We start from the raw sequence: 21,221 nt of genomic DNA on the forward strand, positions 1-21,221 counted from the left end.
GGTAAAGATATAAATATGTAATTATGATACCTCATATTAGCATGAATACAGGGTAATGGGATATCTTAAAATGATGCACTAATGCCACGTTCGATATGACAAATTGAATACTCATTGTTCTCTTCCCAAACAAAACTCTAACAAAAGGACAGTCAAGGAATATAAAATTTGAATCCATAAGCCAAAAATGATGAAGAGGAGATAACCCCAGAAGAAAGAAATCAGCAAAATTTTCAAAAAATGAATTTCAGAAGTTGTTGCATTTACAGAGGAGAGAAAACTAAAATTAACTACCTGTACATTTCCCTCTCAGAATCCAGGAACTGCTCAGGGACTAGATGCACCAGAAACCACTAAAGAAGAGGGAGGAAGGTGGAACTGGAAAGGAGGAGAGTCTGGGAAGGCAGTAAGAAATATTTTTGTTTCACACCTTCCTTGTCTCGACAAGGCAATGGCCTCCCCTGCCCCAACAGAAAGAGGCTGAAAATGGAACCCAGAGCCTCATCCCCATCTCAGCATCTAAAATGTAAGCAGCCTGGCAAGAAATTAGAGATGTCAGTGTAGAGAAAGAGGACAACCACAGGAAAAGACCCATGGTACCATAATGAATGATAGGCTCCCCAACAAGACGCTCAAGTGTCGGCCTGATAACCCCAAGGAGAGCCCCAGAGCTCTGTTCCTACACACAGGCCTTCCAAAAGCTATCTAGCATCTCACTCTTAATTATGAATGAACAGCTGGGGAGGACCAGACATTTGAGGACAGTCTCTAATGAAAGACAAACAACAAAATTAGGGGTAAAAATGAACTTGTAGGAAATAAAAAGGTAAGGGTCAGGAGAAAACTGGAAGCTGACCATTAATAACCTTAGAAAGACAAGATACTGTATCCATGAGACAAGAAGAGGAGGCTAAATGAGGACCCCTCAGTAAATTAAGAAAAATAGCTCCTAGAAATTAAAATACAAGAGCAGAAATTTTTAAAAATTTAATGACAGATTTTGAAGACCCATTTAGGATATCTTGCACATAATATAAAAAGAAAGAAGAGAAGAAAGAGGAAAATAGGGAGGAAAAAAAGGAAAATGGAAGAAAGAATAAGAAGAGCAGAGCATCAAACCAAGATGTCCATACCAAAGGATGGAAATTCTAGAAGAGAAAATCAGGGAGTAAAATTTTCAAAACAAAAATATAAGAAAATTCCCCAAAGTGAAGAACATTCAATTTCCAGATTGAGTGTGCCTATGTGCCAATGGGCCTGGCACATTTAGTGAAAAAAGATCCCAGGAACACATGTCATTGTGAAAATTTTAGAATGCCAGCAATAGAGATTTGAAAGTTTCCAGACATCCATAATAGGCTATTTTAAAAATTTAAAAATCAGAATTACATTTTTGAAACATTTCCGAAGTAACTTTGGACATTAAAAGACAATTGAACACTGCAAAATATTAAGGGGAGCTGGGTGTGGTGGTTCATGCCTATAATCCCAGCAGCTGGGGAGGCTGTGGCAAGGAGGATTGCAAGTTCAAAGCCAGCCTCAGCTACTTAGCAAGGCGCTATGCAACTTGGTGAGACACTGTATCTAAATAAAATTTTAAAAGGCGGGGCCAGGGGCTGTGGCTCAGTGATTAAGTGGCCCTGAGTTCAATCTCTGGTACTAAAAAAGAAAAGGAGGGACTACCAAAATTGAAAAGTCAAAAAACAGCAGTAATAAGCATATTATTTGGAAATGCAGCAGCAGAGGTTGATTTTAACTGATTTGTACCGACCCCCAAAAGCTAACACTAAATTATCAGGAATGTTGTAAGTTGGTTGTTAAACAGTCATTAAAAAGTAAATCATAAACTTAAATCAATTACATTTAAGGCAAAGGTGATAAATCTGAGAACTCATCATTCTTCTAGGAGTGGAAAAGCGAGAAAATGAATTCTCCACTAGAGTCTACAAAGGGCACAGCCCTGCCTACACGTTCATTTCAGCCCAGTGAGTCTCAGTTTAGACGTCCAACTTCCAGAACTGTAGATAATAAGAAATCTACAGCTGTGGTAGTTGGTGGTATTTTAAGTCACTAATTTTGTAGTAATGTGTTATAGCAGCAAGAGGAAACTAATACAGGAGGCTTTGATCTTTTCAGCTTGAGTTCTCTGCAGGGCTAAAGGGGGAAGAGAGATGGGCCCCTGGCCTCAGGGAGCAGCCCCCCCATGGAGTTCATTCAATTTTTGTCACCCTCTAGGCCAGTGGGGCTTTCCATTCCACGATCTATTACTCTGTTTGTCAGAGCATCATATATAAAGAAATGCTAAAGCAGGGGTTGAACATGTGGACAGGGACAGCAGAGGGAACAAAGAACTAACAAAAAAACCCTGGATGACATAACCTGAGCAAACCAAAAAAAGTATTTTAAGACCATATGTGTGATATTTACAAAACAAAAATGAAAAAGCTCACTGAAGTGTAGGAGTGCCCTACTTTGAGGAAAAACATTCCTTGAATTTTCAGAAGAACACACTGACTCTTCTTAAATAGTAAATAAGACCATTGTTTTCTCTGGTGCCACCAAGTATCCCTTGGCATGTTTTTAATGACCACGTCTGGCAAAGAATTAGAAATTACCATGAATTAAAATCAATCAGAAACGAAGATAATGTTATCTAGATATCATAAAAGTTAGTAGAAAAGTCAATTACAAGAATTTGATTTAGGAATTATTTTTGAGGAAACCTTATGAATTAAAGTATATCTACACGATAATAAACCACTTATTTAATTGTGACATTTTCTGGGACTTAGTGGATTTCCTCTGAGTAAGTTATCCCTTTGGGGCCACAGGCACAAAGACTATGATTTGAGGGCTGGGTCCAACTGAGCAATGTTTTCTTCATGATCCATGTGGCCTTTTTTGGTTTGACTTTTCTAAATATTGGGGAAAAAGTTAAAAAATATTCAGCAAATGCTTTACTTTACTGTACTTTGTCTAAAAATAAATCAATCAGATCATAAACAAGTATTAATTGGTGATTAATTTATATTAGCAAAATAAATATGGAATACAATTTTGATTTTTTTTTTTTTTGGTACTAAGAATTGTACCCAGAGGGGCTTGACCACTGAGCCACATCCCCAGCCCTTTTTATTTTTTTATTTTGAGACAGGGTCTTGCTAAGTTGCTTAAAGCCTCACTAAATTGCTACACAGTCCTCAAAATTGCAATCCTCCTGCCTCAGCCTCCTGAGTTGGTAGGATTACAGGTGTGCCCCACCACAGCCAGCCTGATTTACATTTTTAAAATGATAAATACCCAAGTACCGCTGTATACACTTAACACTAACTTTGACTACTGTCGCTTAGTATTCAATCTACCACTATTTTTTTCCAAAGAGGGACAAATAGAAGATCTTCCCAGCATTTGGGGAAGAGTTAAAGTCAGTTCCCTTGCCCTATTCCAAGCTTCCTGGGGTTACTACCATGTGGCTAAAAGAAAAAAAAAACGACTTTTACCAGCTTTCTGTGGCATATTACTACTTTTTAAAAGGACGTCAGCAATAATAGACATTTGTTAAGCAAATGTCCCAAATACTCTGCTACATATGTCTACATATTATTTTGTTTAATCTTCGCAACAACCTTATCAGGCAGGGGCTGGTGCTATTCTCGCCTGACTGAGGATGACGCGGAGCCAGGAAGGACAGGCAAGCGACAAGTCCTTACAGCTCCAAGGAGGAGGTACTGGTTGGGTTCCAACCCAACCGGCAGAACACCTCCCAACGGGAAGCTCTTGCCCCGCGCCCCCAGCGCCCCCCACTCCACAACCTTCTCATTTCCTCTCATCTGTCTGCCACCAAGGAAGGCGTGGGATGTAAGGAGGACGGAGCACGCAGCTGTAGCTCGTGACTATTTTTTGTCAACTTCGACGTTCTGCTTTGACCAGCTAGACTTACCCACTCAATCTGGATATTGATTCTGCAACTGCAGGGATGAGGTTTCTTTCCATTTGTCAACTTGTCCTCTGCCAAAGATTTGCTTTCAATTTTTAGAAGGATTGGATCCCCTCCCTTTTCTTTTGGAACATCTTAAAACCATGTTTCTCGCTTGAGAAAAACAAAACAGACTTCCTTTATCATTCCCCCCCCTCCCTCTCCTTTGAAAAGGAAAGCTCTTCCTTTCAAGTCACCCATGGAGGCAACTCCAAACTCCAGACTCCCTGCCAAGTCCGGAAAATTCAGGCTGGTCCTGAATTCTTAAAATTATAGGGGATCAGAAATTTAGGGATGACTGACTCCTTGGAGGGGCAGGCCCCCATTCCTCTACTGAATAGAATTCAAGCCTCATCATCCTACGTATATTAACATCATGTCAGGTGACCCTTAAATGCTTGAAAGATTCAAAAGAGCTTCGAGAAGTTGGGAGCAACTGGCAAGGGGGGAGAGGTCTCTTTAGATGGAGGGGTGCAGGCAGGACTCTTTTAGGCAGTGACCTTTAACAAAGACCCGGATGAAATGCAGACAGGACTCCCATGAGCATCCAGAGGAAGAGAGTTGGTGGAAGAGCGAAAGAGGGCAGTGGTTCAAGCGCCTGCAGAGGAGAGCTTTGCACAAATACTGATGCCCTGTCTTTGCGAGCAACAGGTCAGAATCTCAGTGGGGAGATTGGGCCTTGGTGTTAAGGGTTTTTTTTTTTTTTTTAAAGCTCATAGGTGATTCTAACAAGGGGCAGGACACAGAGCTGAACGGCATTAATCAGCAATCAGAACACCTTCTTACAATCAGATAGCATTATACACTTTGAAAGCATGTTCACATACCGTATGCAATTTCCATTAACCTCAATCAACCTTATGAGGCACATGAACTGCCATACAGTGATTCAGGGGACTTAGAGCTTTTTCTTTCAAGTCACCCATGGAGGCAACTCCAAATTCCAGTCCTTTTCTAAGAGAGTAACAGTGTGGATAAATGGGTCTATTCACTACCCAAGGACATCAACAAGCAACAAGAAAATAGGGCTATGTCCAATAAGAGTGTGTGGGTAAAGTGCTGGCCTGTAAGTCAGATCTTGTCACCTCCTCTGCTCCAAATCTTCCAGTGGTTTCCATGTATCTTATTGTTGTCAATTAGTCTTTCTGCTCAACCTCTGCTGAGCCTGTTGGACAGTGTGACATGATGATGGATGTAACTGTCAGCTTTCAACAATTTAATTAGTGTACCACCTCTGAACTAAGCATTGAGGTTCAGTGTTCACACGTTCAATGAGATGGTGTCTATGCCTAGGGATGCTTATGTTTAAATCAGAGTCAATTGCAAAGTGGAGGACTGGAGGCCACATCTGCCCTTTGTGCTCATTTTGTTGTTGTCGCTTTCAGAAATAGAAAGTAGATTTCTATTTTTGTTCATAAAATCCAGGAGATGTGACACTGGTCCTCTTTCCTCTGGCACTACATCTATGCTGCATCCTTTAGAGGAGATAGAGATTCTCCTTTGTCGGTAGTTCATCTCCCAGCATTTATGATTATGTCCTATATAAAGTCAATGTAGCCTCCAGCACCTGGACCCTGCTCTGGGCCCCCAGCTTCAGAGGGCCCTACTCTAATCTTGATCCTTAGGGATTAAGGACTCCCAAAGCCAAGGGCATGGGATTCTCATTGAGCTTGTTGAGCTTTAAATGGAAAAATCTGAAAACATACTTCTCTTAAACCTGACCACCCTTCACATGCCTGGCATCCCAGAATTTCCTGTTCAGTTGATCTGAGCCACTTTCTGACCTGCATGAGCCCTTGCCCGGGTAGATCTTCCTGTGTCTGTCTGTCTGTCTGTCTCTCTCTCTCTCTCTCTCTCTCTCTCTCTCTCTCTCTCTCTGTGTGTGTGTGTGTGTGTGTGTGTGTGTGTACTAGCAGGTAGTGGGTAGGTAGAAGATGGAGCTTGAAAATGTGAAGCTGGAGATTTGCCCTAGTGGAAGACTCCCCCAAAAGTTTACATCCTAGTCCTCAGAACCTGGGATTCCATTACCTTACATAGTAGAGAGACTTCACAGATGTGATCCAGTGAAGGATCTGAGGATGGGAAGATCATCCTGGAGGACCTAGCTGGGTCATGTAATCATAGGAGGCCCTCTGAGAGGGAAGCAGGAGGATCAGAACCATGAGTAGGAGGTGTGATGGTGGAAACAAGAGGCTGGAGTGGCGAGAGGAAGGGTCTATGGGCTGAGAAAGACAGGCAGCTTCTAGAAGGAACGAATTCCCACTCAGAGGCTTAGAGGACAGCCTTACTCAGACCTTCACTTTAGACTCTGACTATCAGAACTGTACACTAATAACTGGCATTGTTTCAGGCCACTAAGTTTGTGATAAATTGCCACAGAAGCTACAGGAAATTAATACAGCATGCTTGCCTGGTAGTCCTGCCGTAGGCAGCCAGAGATGACAAGGGAAGAGAAGGGGAGGGAACAGAGGCTGAGGCTTCCATCAACTTCCTCAGGCAGCAGTTATTTGCAAAGATTATTTGCAATAATGTAGACTCACAAAATGCTTTTTAAATGAAAGACTTCATCCAAAACCTACACATGTATTTTGATTTTTAAGTGTCATGGCTATGCAGTGACCACTTATGCATTAGTTATGAAACTACTCATGAGTGGGCTACAAAGAATAATTTCATCAAAACATGATAAACCAGATGCATGGAAGAATACGTCTTTTATTGAGGCTTGATTTCATGCATCTTTTTGACAAGCTTCGAACCAAATTTCTCTGTATCAGATTTCTCAAATATTTACTTGTGTTTTCTGTTTCCAGGAAACAGACACCATAATGTTATTCTACAGTTTGAAAATTGAGGAAATTAAAAACAGAAAATACACCCGGCTTTCAGCATAGACATGAGGCTAATTCACCAGGAAAGAAGACTAAATTAGGTGTCGTGAACTTTTCCATCCAACCTCCCATGTCCCTCCCCCAGATCATTTAATAAACTTAAAATTTTTCCCCACATCAGAAATGTGATTGCTTCAGTGGATTAAATCTACAGAAAATGATGTGTTCCCCCAACTAACAAGCAGCACTAGACATGAGGTTTTCAGAGAAGGGACAGAACAAAGACCTAAGAAGAAAAGATTTTCCCGTGGTCTGTTTTATCTGAAGGGAGGCTGTTAAATTTTGGTTTGGTTTTAATGTATATGCACGAGAGTCATTTTGCTCACATAAAATTCATATGAAACAAACAAACAAGAACCAAAATTATGTAAAAGGAAGTGAATTGAAGACTCTGTTTTCTTCTGGCCCAATGATCTAAGTTGTTACTTCATGGCCAAGGGTAGGGAGGCAGATTTTCCTATTTATGTTAATTCAGTAGAGCATAACATGTCATGAATTTTCTTCTGGAAGTGGCCAGCCCATGCTGGTGTTACTGAGATTCGTGGGCTCCAAAGAGATGTTTGCTTTTGTCAAAGCCTTGGAATGGTTTTGGAAATTCTGAAATTCTGGGGTGGGAGAGCAAATGTTTGGAAAAATACTTTTGGCCCTTGGTCTGCCTCTAAGTTGGCTTGAGAACAGTATAGAAAACATAAATAAATAAATAAATAAATAAATAAATAAATAAATAAATAGCGAAACAAGAAAAGAGAACTTGAAGGGACAATGCTCTCACCAAAGAAGAAACAATAGAGAAAAAAAGTATTTGTAATTTATCTTAAGAACATCTGGCAGAAATTGACCTGAAAATGTAATTTCAGATGAGTGTTCTCTCAAATCTGGGAAAAAACCAAAACCTTATTATGAATATCTTAGTTGAGGGTTTGGAAGAACAGTATATAGGACTGCATTTCATATACTTTGAGTGCAATTTAATTCTTGAGGTATTCCTACATGTATCCTGGGAAAGTGTAATCAATAGCGTTTTTGGCACAGCTTAACAAAGGGCTTCTTGTCTTTTGGCTGAATCTGTTCTTTCTGATATATAGACCATACTCAGCCTCCTCAGAGCCTCCCAGTTCCTATCCTCCTTTTAAAAGGATGAAAACCATATCAGCACTCCCTCTTAGTGGGCACTGTTTTTAAATGGAAAAATCTGGAAACATACAAAACATTGCAGATATTTTCTCCTGATGGACCTTTGTGCATCTCCCTACCCCTAATCAATAGTCTATGATATTAGAATGTAGCTGCTTCTACAGGGGCAAAGCTCAATGCAGGTCAGACCCCACCACGATCCCCTTCAACAGAGCTGTGACCATTTGCAGGCAGCAACTTCAGCTATGTGCCAGGAGAGATGTTCCCAAACAGAGATATTTTAATCCTCTGGAATTCAGATTTTTTTTCAAAAGTATTTACTTTTTAAATACTGATCCTTGAGGATGTGTGGGCCTGAGTCAATAAAATCTGTATTATGATAAAGGCTAAGATCTTTCCCTTTCTTTATTAAGTGTGAAAGGCTGCTAGAGAAAATCTGGAAGCATTTCTGACTCTTTCTGTCTGGTAGTGCTAAACTTGTCTTTCATGCCAAAGCCCTGTCTATGTCAGGCAGGGGCTAACCTGAGAACAAGCCCATGAGCAGGAAGTTTATTGAGAATACCATCCCTTTGGACAGTCAAGCTGAGCCCTTGGGTATATCTAATCAGCCTTCCCTGATTATAAGTGACACTAAAGAAAATGGCAAGTTCTCATAAGTGATGGACTCCAAAAGTTCAGAAGGAGGAGCAGTTGAGGACATCCAGAAATTTCTGGATTGCCTCCCATTTAATGCTCTGCTTCTTTGAGAAGATGTATTTCTCCCCAACATTTTTCCCACCACTCCTCTTCTTGTTCAACTATGCTCTCTTCCTCCAATTACTTTCTCTTTATTTCCAACCCTTTCATCTGCTGTTGATTCTTATTTTTTTTTTTCAGCCAGCAAAATGCCTTTTTTTCTTCTTTCCATCTTCCTTTGTCTTCTCCCTCAAAATAGAAGGCTTAGTCACTTCCACACCTCATTGCAAACCCCCCTCCAAAAGTAGATAACCCCAATGGTTTAGAATGGGATCCCCAATATTTTCTTTGAGAAGGATGGGTTTTCCTTTCCTCTCAAGCTCAAATATCACTAGGAAAAGGACACCAATGGCAATGGAGTCCCCAGGGTTCTACCCAGTGTTACGCCCTTCGACTTCATGGAGGTATTTCCCAAAATGTGAAATGCATCCCATGATTGCCACTGAAGGACATTTTTGGATTGCACATAGTTCTGGTTGATTGTGGCTATGTATTTATTTTAATGTGCATTAGAAAAAATATAGCTGGCATGACCAATCTGCAATTTTACAGCTATTACTGCTTGGAGCAAGTGTAAGTTAAAATATAAAGAGGGGGTGGTTTAAAAGAAGATATTAGTTTAAAAAAATAGTATACATAGAACACAGTATGGTAAAAATCATGGTGATAGACTCAGTGATTAAGATTAGGAAACGCTGTTTGATGGAAATGACCTGGAGTTGGGAAGGATGTATGTGATGTCAGCTTCTGGCTACCCTTTCTCCTTCTTTGCAAAGCCTTGAGGGTGGGAAAGCAGCTGTTTCCCTATGATTCACCAGGTTAGGAGTCACAATTTCACACCAGGGACCAAAAAATTGTAGAAATGTTTCTGAATGGATAAATCAAATAACCAAGGACAGTGCTGTCATTAGGTCTACAACTAGAAGCACCCTGGTCCAATCCTTTTTCAGTTTGGAGGCTAAAGCCTAGAGACATCCCACCATTGGCCCAATAGCACCCCAGTGAATAGTAGCAGAACTAGAATTTAAACCCCAACTTTTACTCATTCTAAATCTTCCTTCAATATTATTGCAGCTGAAGGAGTCTTTCTGACAAGTCTTATCTTCCTGATTACATCTAGTTACATGTAAGAGAGTGGAAAGAGATTAAACTCAGAGAGGTAACACAGGGTAGGGGAGATTATTGGGTCTTGTAGGCCAGTGTGAGTACATTCAGTAGGTCAGCCCAAAGGTGCAGCTGACAGCAATAACTAGACATTAGGGACTTAATAGTGAACATAAGAAACACAAATCTCAGCCATGCTGAAGGTTTACATTTTAATAGGAGAAAAACTAGAATCTGAAACTGCAAATCACCTATGTCTAAACGCCAAGTAAGTAGTGGCCCAGGATGATCAAAAACACATTGGGAATGGTTTCCAGGAGTTACTTGGCCAGCTGCGGTCTAGTGGCCTCTTTCAGCATTTCCCACACTTCCGCTATAGCCCAACAACCCAAAGTCCCCACCAAACAGCTGCACTTTTCCTACCCAATTTTTTAATGCCTCTTCTCTCCCAAATACAGGAGAGAACGAGGTAAGGGGAGAAAACAAACTGGCCAGAAAGACCATGTAGAGGAAGAAACAGGAACAATGACTTTCCTACAATGTATCTCAAACCTGAGGAGTGCCAGGCTAAGTAATTACCTATATTAATGTTTAACTACTATTGCATTATAAAATCAACAACATACTTGCGTAATAAAATGGCTAACCAGCATTAAGAGTTTGCTATGTGCCAGGAAGTGGTCTAGACACTGTAACCAACTGATTCCATTCAAGGTGATCTGACCAACTTATCCCTTTCCAAACCTTTATGTCACAAGTACTGTTGTTTTTCATTTCACAGATGAACAACTGGATGTTCAGAGAGTTTAAGCCATTTGCTCCAAGTGCCACAACTAGTAAATGAGTCCAGACACAGATCTCAGTATATTGGACCCCAAAGTCCTGGTCCTTCACCCTGTGTTGAGGTAACCCCACTTCCCAACAGGAAGCACCAGCTACTAAGTGCTCTCTAGCCAATTCACACTTCAGACGACTTCCTTCTTGCAAAGGTTCTCGAGAATAGGCTCTCTTGTAGACCCTGTCCCTTTCGGCTCTTCCTTATAAATATGGTTTTCATCTAACCCCTCTACCCCAAATGCTCCGTCTCTCCTGGTAACTAGGGTAACAGCTATCTTGGATGACTTCTGCTGGATTTCCATGACCACCGTGGTCTCTGTCTCTCCCAGCACCTCTCAACCTTTTAATTCTCTACTATTGAAGCAATTTTTCAAAACATCCAATTAGCAAGTGCACAGAAGGAACTGGGTCAATAATTAATTAGTGATTCTAGGACACAACAAAACAAAAATAAAGCCAAGGATGTGGAAAGCACCGGAAACTGAAACTGTGAGAAAGACGTACACATTCAGAACAGTGCCCTGTGAAGGCTGGAGAAGTAATCCTTCTGCTCACTCACTCAGAACCCTAAAGCACCTCCACAGGTCTTGGGGTCAGGCAGGCATCCATCACTGGGTGGAAGTCTCAAGTAGAACATCTGTCCCCTGCAGGATGAATGACTACCTCTGGGGTGAATTGATTCTTCTATTGTTATGAGGGAAGGTCGGGCCCTCTTTCCTCTCAAAATTGTTGAAGCATCTTTAGAGACAGTCTTTCTTACAAGATGGTCCTAAACCCTGATATTCCTGCTCTTCCCAGAGCAGACCAGGATGTAAGAGATCAAGCTAGGATGGATGATTACAGAAGCTGTGAACAGGAAAATAATAGAGAAAAGCTAGGATTCTCAGACGTACAGAGCCTAGTCTAATTTGAAGAAGAAAGGAGGGTAGGGACAGAAGTCCACCCAGAGCAAATTCTCCCAGATGCCCACTTGTTCTCATCATAACACAGTGAAGCAAAAATGCCCGGGGAGTGCTAGCACCATTGTTAGCCAAAGTGTTGCCTTTTCATTAGGAGGAAATAGGAATGCTGTTCCCTTTTGGTTAGTATGTGGTATCTAGTTGCATCCTGGAGTCCCAGAGCCAACAAAACAAGAAGCCTGAACAATATTACAGCAAGTTCCCACATCTCACAGGGGCAACATCACCACCAAATACACTTACCGGCAGTGAAAACTAGAAACCTTATACAGGTTGTGAGAGCTGTAGGAATTCTTGACTGCTTTTCCTTCAATATAGCCTCATTTCCTATTGGTTCTAGGTTGGGCTAATGTCAGGTATGATCCCTGTACTTCAGGGAGTACACCCAAACCCACTGCCTGAAGCCATAATAAAAGCTCTTTGCTTAATCCTATGGCAATGGGTACAAGTAATGTTCAATGGAAAGGAAAAAGAAAATACCCCCCCCCCAGGACATTTATAAGACATACCACCTGTGACTGCTGCTGCTCAAAAGAGCAAACTATTATGTGTGTTGCTAAGCAATCTTGCATTTCCAGTCCTTAATAACTGCATTAGTAACATGAGGGAAACTACATCTGGATATGGATGAGATGCTTTACCTTACTTCTTTGCATAATCAGCCTTGGCAACCAACGGCTTCCAACACAATGCAAAAGTTATTATTCTGTGTTCCCTGGCTGGAACATGTATGGGAATTCAGTGGAAAATCTCCTGTTGGAAAGTCTGAGGGTTCTCTGCCAACTCTTAAAAGTCTTCAAATACCCCCCCATCCAAACAAGACTGCAGTTGGTAAAGAAGAAAAAGTCTGATTCCAGAATGCACTCTTAGGGATTCTACTTGCTACTTTTCTATTTTAAAGGAAGTTATGGATCTCATGAAGCTAGAAATCTCTAAATTTTGAATTCCTATAACATCAAACTGTTATTAATTATGGTTCTGGTCATATGCCATATGTTTCCCAGAAATAACAAATGTTCCATGGAAAAGTAAGTGGCTAATAAGGGTGGGAAAACATATAGTAAATGTCTTTGTTTTTCTTGGCTGTTAACTTTAGATATAATGAAATAGTCAATGAATAAAGGAGTGCTCAGCTTCAACTTCTTACCACTTAGAAAAGCACTCTTGAACTGCTGAAGGTTAGAAATAAATTTTCACACAGAATTGTCAAGTAATTTATTCTGATTTGCTTACATTTTAGGTTTTGAAAAAAAAATTACTTCTGTCTCAGGTGTTTTTCCTAGTAGAAATCACAGTGGTAAATGCTCAACTAACTCCATATGATTCTTATTTTCAGACTGTTCAAGAGTTTCAATCCCCTTAAGTGGCATCAAAGGAAGCTATTTTGGTATTAAATATAAGGGTTCTTTGGGGGAGGGAGGGGGATTGTTGCATTAGGAAAAGGTTTCTCTCAATATTGCTATTTATTGGCTCATTATTTTAGATTTCCTTTAAGTTCCTCTTACTTTGCTTGAACAAGTGAACTGAATTAATGGGTTTTTGCAACTATCTAGTGAAAGAAAATGAAATTATTGATCAAGTTTTCTTTCCTTATAAAAGTCATGCCAGTACTAGGGGTGAGGGTTATGTTTTATGATAGTAGATTTTACACTAAAGAGTACAGATTTTTAAAATAAATTAGTCTGAAAGTGTCATTTCTATTTTCTTTTTTAAAGAGAGAGAGGAGAGAGAGAGAGAATTTTCAATATTTATTTTTTTTTTAGTTCTCGGCGGACACAACATCTTTTGTTGGTATGTGGTGCTGAGGATCGAACCCGGGCCGCATGCACGCCAGGCGAGCGCGCTACCGCTTGAGCCACATCCCCAGCCCTCTATTTTCTATTGTAGTTAAGGCATGGTAATCCTGTCAGTGCTATAATGTGATCAAGATTTGATCCAAGCTACTGTGGAGGCAGGTGCTTTTACCTATAGACTAATCAGTTCTACACGTACCTAATGTGTTTACAATGTGACAGAGCCAGGTGCTGGGACTATGATCATGAACAAAAGTAGACCTAGGCTCTGTCCTCATGGAGCTCATAGTCTAGGGCAGAGCCAGTTCATGTGGTGTCCAAGGACCAGTCTCATCAGACTGCAACAAGACAAGTGTAATATTGCAGGTAACAGTCTAAAAACATAGACAGCAGTTGGGCATTTCTGCAGTGTCCAAATCTGTGGCCAGCTGCACTTGCCTCATGAACACTATGCAAAATGGCTTGGATGTGGTTGAATTTGGCAATCAAGTTCCATGTGGCAGGATTTAAGTACAAGTTCTGGACAGGAAGACATGTACTGCCTTGTGACAAACTGGAAATTTTTTTTAAAAAGTCTAGTTCTTTCCACAGAGAGTTTGAGAAGCTCTAGTCTAGAGTTTGAGAAGCTCTAGTCTAGAGTTTTCAAAGCATTGTAGGAAAGAGAAACATTCTTAAATATTACTGAACATGGAAGTGACACAAAAGAAAGCCCTATTTTACAAATAATATTAGCTTCGTTTGAACTATAGGCAATGCTTTGAGGCAGAAGGACTTTAAGTGAGATAAATAATAATAATAAAAAGAAATTTAAAAAATAGTTTTCTTGATAGTGTCATATATTAGTCATCTGTCTAGTAAACTTATACAATCTTTAGCCTCCCCAAGCACCACCACATAGTAAAATACTCTTTAGAAGATCTAATCATGTGTGATTAAAGTGATTTTGGAATGTCATTCCTTAACTTTACAGTAACAGAGAGAATACATTCTTTCCATTTTCAGAAATTTTGATTAAACTGCAGATATTAAGGGAACATTAAACCAATATACTATTATAATAACTTACACTAAAATGCAAAGTATCGTCACCAAAAGACGCAAAAGCAGCACATTTTTCCCCTCTCTGTTGTTCCCAGCTTTCTATAAAACTAGAATTAATCTCATTAAATGTGCCTCATTTAAGTTTCTATGTGTCACCAAAATGCCATTAATTCTTGCAGCTGACTGAGTTGGAGTCTTTTGCAGCATTAAGATTCTTGCAAATGTAACATTTAAAAAACAGTTGAACCACTGTGTAATTTTTCAACTTTGAGGGTAAAACTCTATATAAGTTTTAACAAATGAAACCAGGCTCTCAAAGTGTATAAACCCCAGAAAAACACATTATTATGTTAAGATTTCATATATTTGGTTAAGTAAATATCTAATTATTTAGTCTCCTAATATTGGTTTCATCATATTTTTTATTTGTTCTTTTTAGTTATACATGACAGTAGAATCTATTTTGATATATTTCATAATATTATTTTTAATCATGATGTAAGAACGATGGAACTGAAGGCTATATATTTAGAATTGGACATATTTGCAATGAAACTATAATATAAAACTAAAACTCATCATCATGAGTCACTGAGTATGACGTACTGAGGCAGTGGTTCTCAAAAGAGGGTGATTTTGTTCCTCCCAGGAGACATTTGGCAATGTCTAGAGACAGTTGTCATGACTGGGGTCATATATTACTGGCACTGGGAAGCTGCTAAACATCCAGTATTGCACAGAACAGCCCCTTGCAACAGAATTATCTGGTCTAAAATGAAAAGAGCACCACATTGAATAAAATTATGGTAAAGAAGCACATGACCAACGTTTTCATCACTCCTCTCAAACTGAGACTTTTAGCATATGTCTGGTTGGAAGATTTGTTTCCCCCAAAATGCGTTCTTTGAAATCCTAAACCTAAATCTCAAGGTGATGAGATTAGGAAATACATGGAGCCTTTGAGAATTAGGTCATGAGGGCGGAGACCTTGTGAATGAGATTCAGTGCCCTTATAAAGAGACCCCAGAGAGCTCATTCACTCTCTCCACCATGTGTGGATATAACCAGGATATAGCCATATAGTTCGTCATCTATGAACCAGGAGACAGTCCCTCACCTGCCAATGAATGTTGGGCTTTTCAGCCTCCAGAACTGTAAGAAATAAACTGCTGATGTTTACAAGTCACTACATTTATGGAGTTTACTTATAGCAGCTTGAACAAACTAAGACATCATATAGAGACATAATCTATGTTTTCATTCATAACAGTGAAAGTCAGAAAGAAGTTCCTGAAGATTAAAACAGATAATTATTTTTGCTTTCCTTTGCTATAATTAGCTACTTATATCAAACCCTGTGACTTTTGCAACCAAGGCCTGAAGGTGATCCTCATAGATAGAAGGTGATCCTGATTAATTTCATCAACAGCATTAACAATTTCTATGCAGATTTGCACACATTGCCATGAGGAGTTCTTCAAACCTAATCTTCAGAGAACATGACTGGGGTCATATATTACTGGCACTGGGAAGCTGCTAAACATCCGGCATTGCACAGAACAGCCCCTTGCAACAGTATCAAGGCCCATTAATACACCACAATCAAGGTTCCAGGGATTTATTATCATCCATGAAAAGTTACTGTTGATTTTTAAGAAGCACCAACAGATAATGGCTTTGGGGAATTTGGAAAAGGAATCCTATTCCTTAAAGTTATGCATTGCTTGTAAGATGTGAACCTTTCTTAGAGGTGGCAAATATACATAATGTATACACCATATTAAGTGTCTGATAAGATATACCAAACTTTTCTTGTAGTAATAATAAGAACACTCTGAATTGCTCTCTCAGATCCTTCTCAATTGGTATTAGGCTCAGTTATTTTCCTATAAAGACGTATGTTGCTCTCCTCATTTTTTTACCTGTTCCCTACAACTCCGGAGAGAGGCAAGGAGACAGTGGCATCACCAGAGCCTCAAAATCAAGAATAAATTAATAAACATTGCAAGTTTCCCTCTCATATTTTCCTCTCTTGGAATTTCTTCAAAGTCTCTTATTGAGAATTGAGTGCTATGAAGGATGTTTGTCCTGAGCTTCCTCCCAGGGTTGTTAAGACACATAACTTTATTTTATTTAACAGCATAACCACACTTGGGTGCAATGAAACATATATTTAAATTCCATTTACTACTTATTCATGAACAAAAATTTACTATAAAACATTTGCTTATTGGCATACTGTCTGCCTACTAGAATTTGTAGGGGTTTTGCCTTGTGTTTATTGGCTGAATGAATGAATGAATGAATAGCTTCTCCAGAGGTATAACAGCTGCCATCATACAATTGCAAACTCCTTTAATTTTAACATCAACAGCAGGAGCCAATTGAACTTATTCCTTATTATGAGCTACTCAGATTTGTTCGTTCATTCATTCATTCTTTACCTAGCCTCATGATCTGGCCCTTAACTCCTCTTCAGCTTTCCTTCTCCTCTTGCTTACCAGCAACTCTGGCTTGGATTCCGCACCTAGTAAGCTCCATGCTCCTTCTGTTTACCTCAGGGCTTTTGCCCATAGCATTCTCTCCTTCATCTCCTTCAGAATTCTTGAGAGAAGCCTTCCCTGATCCCCAATGAGCCTAGGGATAATCTCTGTTATTTTATGTTGGTTTTTTTTTCCATTTGAGTACTTACTACACTTATAAAACATATTTGTGTGATATTTTGATTATTATCCCTCCCCATCTCACCCTACTCAACAGTAGGCAGATGCCTCTCTTTCCTGTCCCCATGAATCTCCCCATCATCTAGCACAGTGCCTGTCGCATAGCAAGTACTCAATTGATATTTATTGAATTATGTTAATGAATTATGTTTCTAGGAACACAATTTGTTATTGTGGGGTCATATCATGCCCTATCATTTTCCTTGAGGTACTAGGTTAATTGAAGTCATTGTTTATCCCTGCAAACTACATCCTCCTGTGTCTATATAGCATTAAAAGAAAATGTTGCAAAATTTCTGGGAAATAACTACCTCTTTACTCTTCTTTTGCTGTGTATTAATAGAAAAGCAATTTGTGTTTGCTTTTCTGCTGAATTTATTAGTTTTTGTCATTAAAAACACGACTGAGTGGAAAATGGTTGACAGGAAATCAATTACTTGGATGATCAGTATTTGTCTCTATGTCTATATCTGAAAACATCTGGAAGCAGACTTTAATTATCCTCTGGATATTTGGCGTCTTATGTTCTCAGTCTCTGAGATAATCTCTCTCCATTATGGTTCCTGAATGAAAGGTATTCTGTTGACAAATGGATGCTTAGTGATGCAGGGGCATTTGTGAGACAAAAAATAAAACGTTAGTGAGCTCTCAAGCTAAGAGGATTAAAACATTCATTATTTTTAAGAGGAGGAAAGAGTTTATTAATGCAGAAAACTATAGAAAAATGTAATTCCAAAGTAACATCCTGAAATGGAGATGCTAGAGACACCCAAGCAACAGGATCTCAGTAATAATCATAAACCTGGAGTCTATTCATACACGTCACATTAAGACAGCTTTACATGTATCTTCCCATCCCTTCTTAGCTGGTTCTTGGCCTCTAGACTGTTTTTGCTAGAGTGCCTGAATTTCCTGCATAACATTCCCTAAAGCCCAGGAAATTTGGGGATTATTTGCTGACTTATGCCATTCTTTTAGAAAGCCCCAGTTAGGAAGCCTACACCTAACCTTTCTTCAAGAAGACAAATTCTTCCCCCTGTCCACTGCTCTCTCCAGTCAGCAGCCACCACCCCAGAGTGGCTTCTTCCCTGTTCTAAGAGCTTTCTCAAGAAAGGAACAGAAATGGACAGAAATGGGAAACACACCTACAAGAACACTGACTCATCTCAGCCCTATTGGTCTTTGGCTCAAAGGACTCAAGGGTGAGTCTTGTACCATAGGAGTAAAATGCACAGTCCTCAACAAGACATTGTCCTCCTTACATCTGGCAGATCCTATGAGCGTGCACCATGAACTCTTGTGACTTCTCCTTGCTCCTCATAAACCAGACATGAAGTAGGGCTTATTTGGGGCTCACTCTAGAGAGGAATCTACAGAAGGAATCACATGTCCCTGTGGTCACTGGCACAGAAGGGGAGCCTGGATGCTGGAGGAGGGGCGAGAAGGACAGAAGCCCATAGCATGTGTATATTCTGCACACCTCCATGGAAGGGGGAGGGTTCTCGTGTTGGATCTCATTCCAGCTTCTTGTCTTTAACAAGGACCCGTATTAGCCTCTTATAGTTTAGTTTGATGTCAGAAAGGTCTGGTGGCTACTGCCATGTCTCGGTCATGGTATCCAAATTCCAACCAAATTCCACAAGAACAAGGCATTTCTCAGGCTGCCTGATCTTAGCCTGTTTATACATATAGTTCTATCATGACCTTCTACCCAGAAGAAAGGCAAAAGGGTTCTCAGTGTCACCAAGGAAAAATGTTCGATTTTGTTTAACATGACTTCAAACATTTTATTACTATCCTATAGATTTCGTTAAAAGGACTAGCCCTTCAGATGTGGAATAAACAGTTTTTACTTTCACTTTCTTGTTATATTCAGATGAACCATGTTGCTTGTGGAATACTTAATTAAACCATGGAGACCAAATGGGGGAAACAGAGGTAGCATGAAGAGCTAAGTGCATTTGAGTTTCATGTTACATTGACTTAGCTTCCTTCCCTGCAATAGCAGCAAAATATACACACTCAAAAAAAGAGAAAGTTTTGTTCCTGTTCCCATTTATTTTATTTTTGTCATTTGTTCCTCATATACAATTAGTTAGCCAAGAAAATGTTAGATTTATAGTTATGCTTTGTTTTCAACAGGCACAAAAAGTATTCCCAAGGCCTAAGCCATTATGCTTCACCTACAAATCTTGGCTGGCTCTTATCTGGGGGCATTCGTTTATTTTGAAAAATTTCCAAGAAATTAATATACCAGTAGATTTCCCTTCCTAAAAAGCCAATTTCCTAAGTATTCAATGAGATGGCTTTGGAGACTGAGAGCAACAAATTAGGAAAGTTATAATGTTCCTATCTTAACAGGAAATTTACTATTGCTATTGCTGCTGCCCTAATTATACTGTAATAGATTTTCAAAAGACTCTCCTCTGAATTAGAAAACATCCCATCTCCTCGCTGCACAGAATTCTCTTCCATTTCCCAAACCGAACGAATAGATTGTAAAGTAAGGGGAAGCACATGCTACTCATTTTTTTCCAGGAAGCAACAAGCCAGGTTTTTATTTCATTATCATATCTCTTGCTTTGTTTATTTTAGGAAATCTCTTTGATACTTAAATAACATTCTCTTTTAATCAGTTGCCATAGAAGAGACTAGGAATATTTCTAAACATTAGAAGGGGTGTAGAGCTTTCTTTGGAATACAAATTCCCCAAGAGGTAAAAAATGAAAACAGATACTCCATAACAGACATAAGCCAGTATTTTCTATTTGCTTATGTTCTATACAAGCATGAATGCACAACCTAGCCAGGATATAACATCTTTGCGTTTTCAATCATAATTGACATGATCTAAAACCCAGGCATTTCAAGAGGTAAAAAACAACTCACAGTGAGCAGTCACACAGTGTCTCGGACCTCAGAGCCTCCACTGGTCCACGCAGATTTTATCACCAGCAGGTCACCAGCAGGTCAACAGACCTAAACTGAGATTACTCATGGTTAGTGAATGCCTTGCTAGAACATCTCACAACCCAGGGAAAAAATTAAATAAGGCTGCTACCCCTTTTTCTTCTGTAGTTGCCTCTGCAAACAACAAACAGGAAACACACCTACAAGAACACTGTCTTATCTCAACCCTATTAGTCTTTGGCTCAAAGGACACAGAGATGAATCTTATAACACAGGAGTAATAAGCAGAGTCCTCAACAGGACAGGAATCAGGACCCCACATTTTATAGTCTTAAATGTTCTGGACAGATACTATGCAGACCATTAATTATTGGGAGAAATAAGCATTTTTTTTTTTTGTTACATTCAGGTCTTACAGCCTTAATTCAGAAAAAAAAAAATATATATATATATATATATATATATATATACTCTCATACATATATTCATATATACATAATGTACATATATAATGTGTTAATATGTTCTCTAAAATATATAATTTATTTAAAATAATAAATAATAGATCAGAATACTACAATATCCTGGAAAATATATAGAAACTCTCATCTAGCAATCTTTTGGTTATAAGTAACAGTAAACAAAATTCAAATTCACTTATATAAATAACAAAATGAGGATATATTCTGATTCATTGAGCTAGAATAAATAAATAAATAATAAATAAATAAATAACAAAAATAAGGTTAGTTTGGGAAACTGGAAATTTGCTGTATCATTTGATTTTCTATAGTTCTCACAGCACAGGTTTTTCTCTATGGACTGAGTTCATCCTCAGGCTACTCCCCTCTTGGTACAAAAAATGGCTGCAGCACTTCAAGATTATATAGACATAGATATGGATATAAATCTAGATACATATAGATATATCATCCAAGAGGATTTCAGATTCATGACAGACCCAATAAAAGTTCTGAGATCCCTCAAGTAGCCCATCATTGAATCAATCACTATTCTTTGGGGTCTAGCATGCTAAACTGCTTAAATTATTCCAGGGTTATCCTTGGAGATGAAGGTAGAGTTAATATAAACAGAAATCACATGGAAAAACATTCAAG

General features: G+C 39.2%; 1 protein-coding gene across 3 annotated transcripts in view; it reads right to left on the minus strand.

Annotated features, from left to right (window-relative positions):
* NCALD (neurocalcin delta) overlaps positions 1-21,221 on the minus strand; it is a 410,740-nt gene that overhangs the window by 160,851 nt on the left and 228,668 nt on the right. The window contains exon 3 of one of the 3 annotated variants that reach the window (XM_081266719.1): positions 20,083-20,177. The exons of the other annotated variants lie outside the window; for them this stretch is intronic. The gene's annotated coding sequence lies outside the window, so the exon portion shown is untranslated. The remainder of the gene's footprint in view (positions 1-20,082; positions 20,178-21,221) is intronic. 3 annotated transcript variants of the gene reach the window in all.

This window comes from Spermophilus citellus (genome assembly GCF_964194105.1).
Source record: "Spermophilus citellus genome assembly, chromosome: 14".
Lineage (NCBI taxonomy): Eukaryota > Metazoa > Chordata > Mammalia > Rodentia > Sciuridae > Spermophilus > Spermophilus citellus.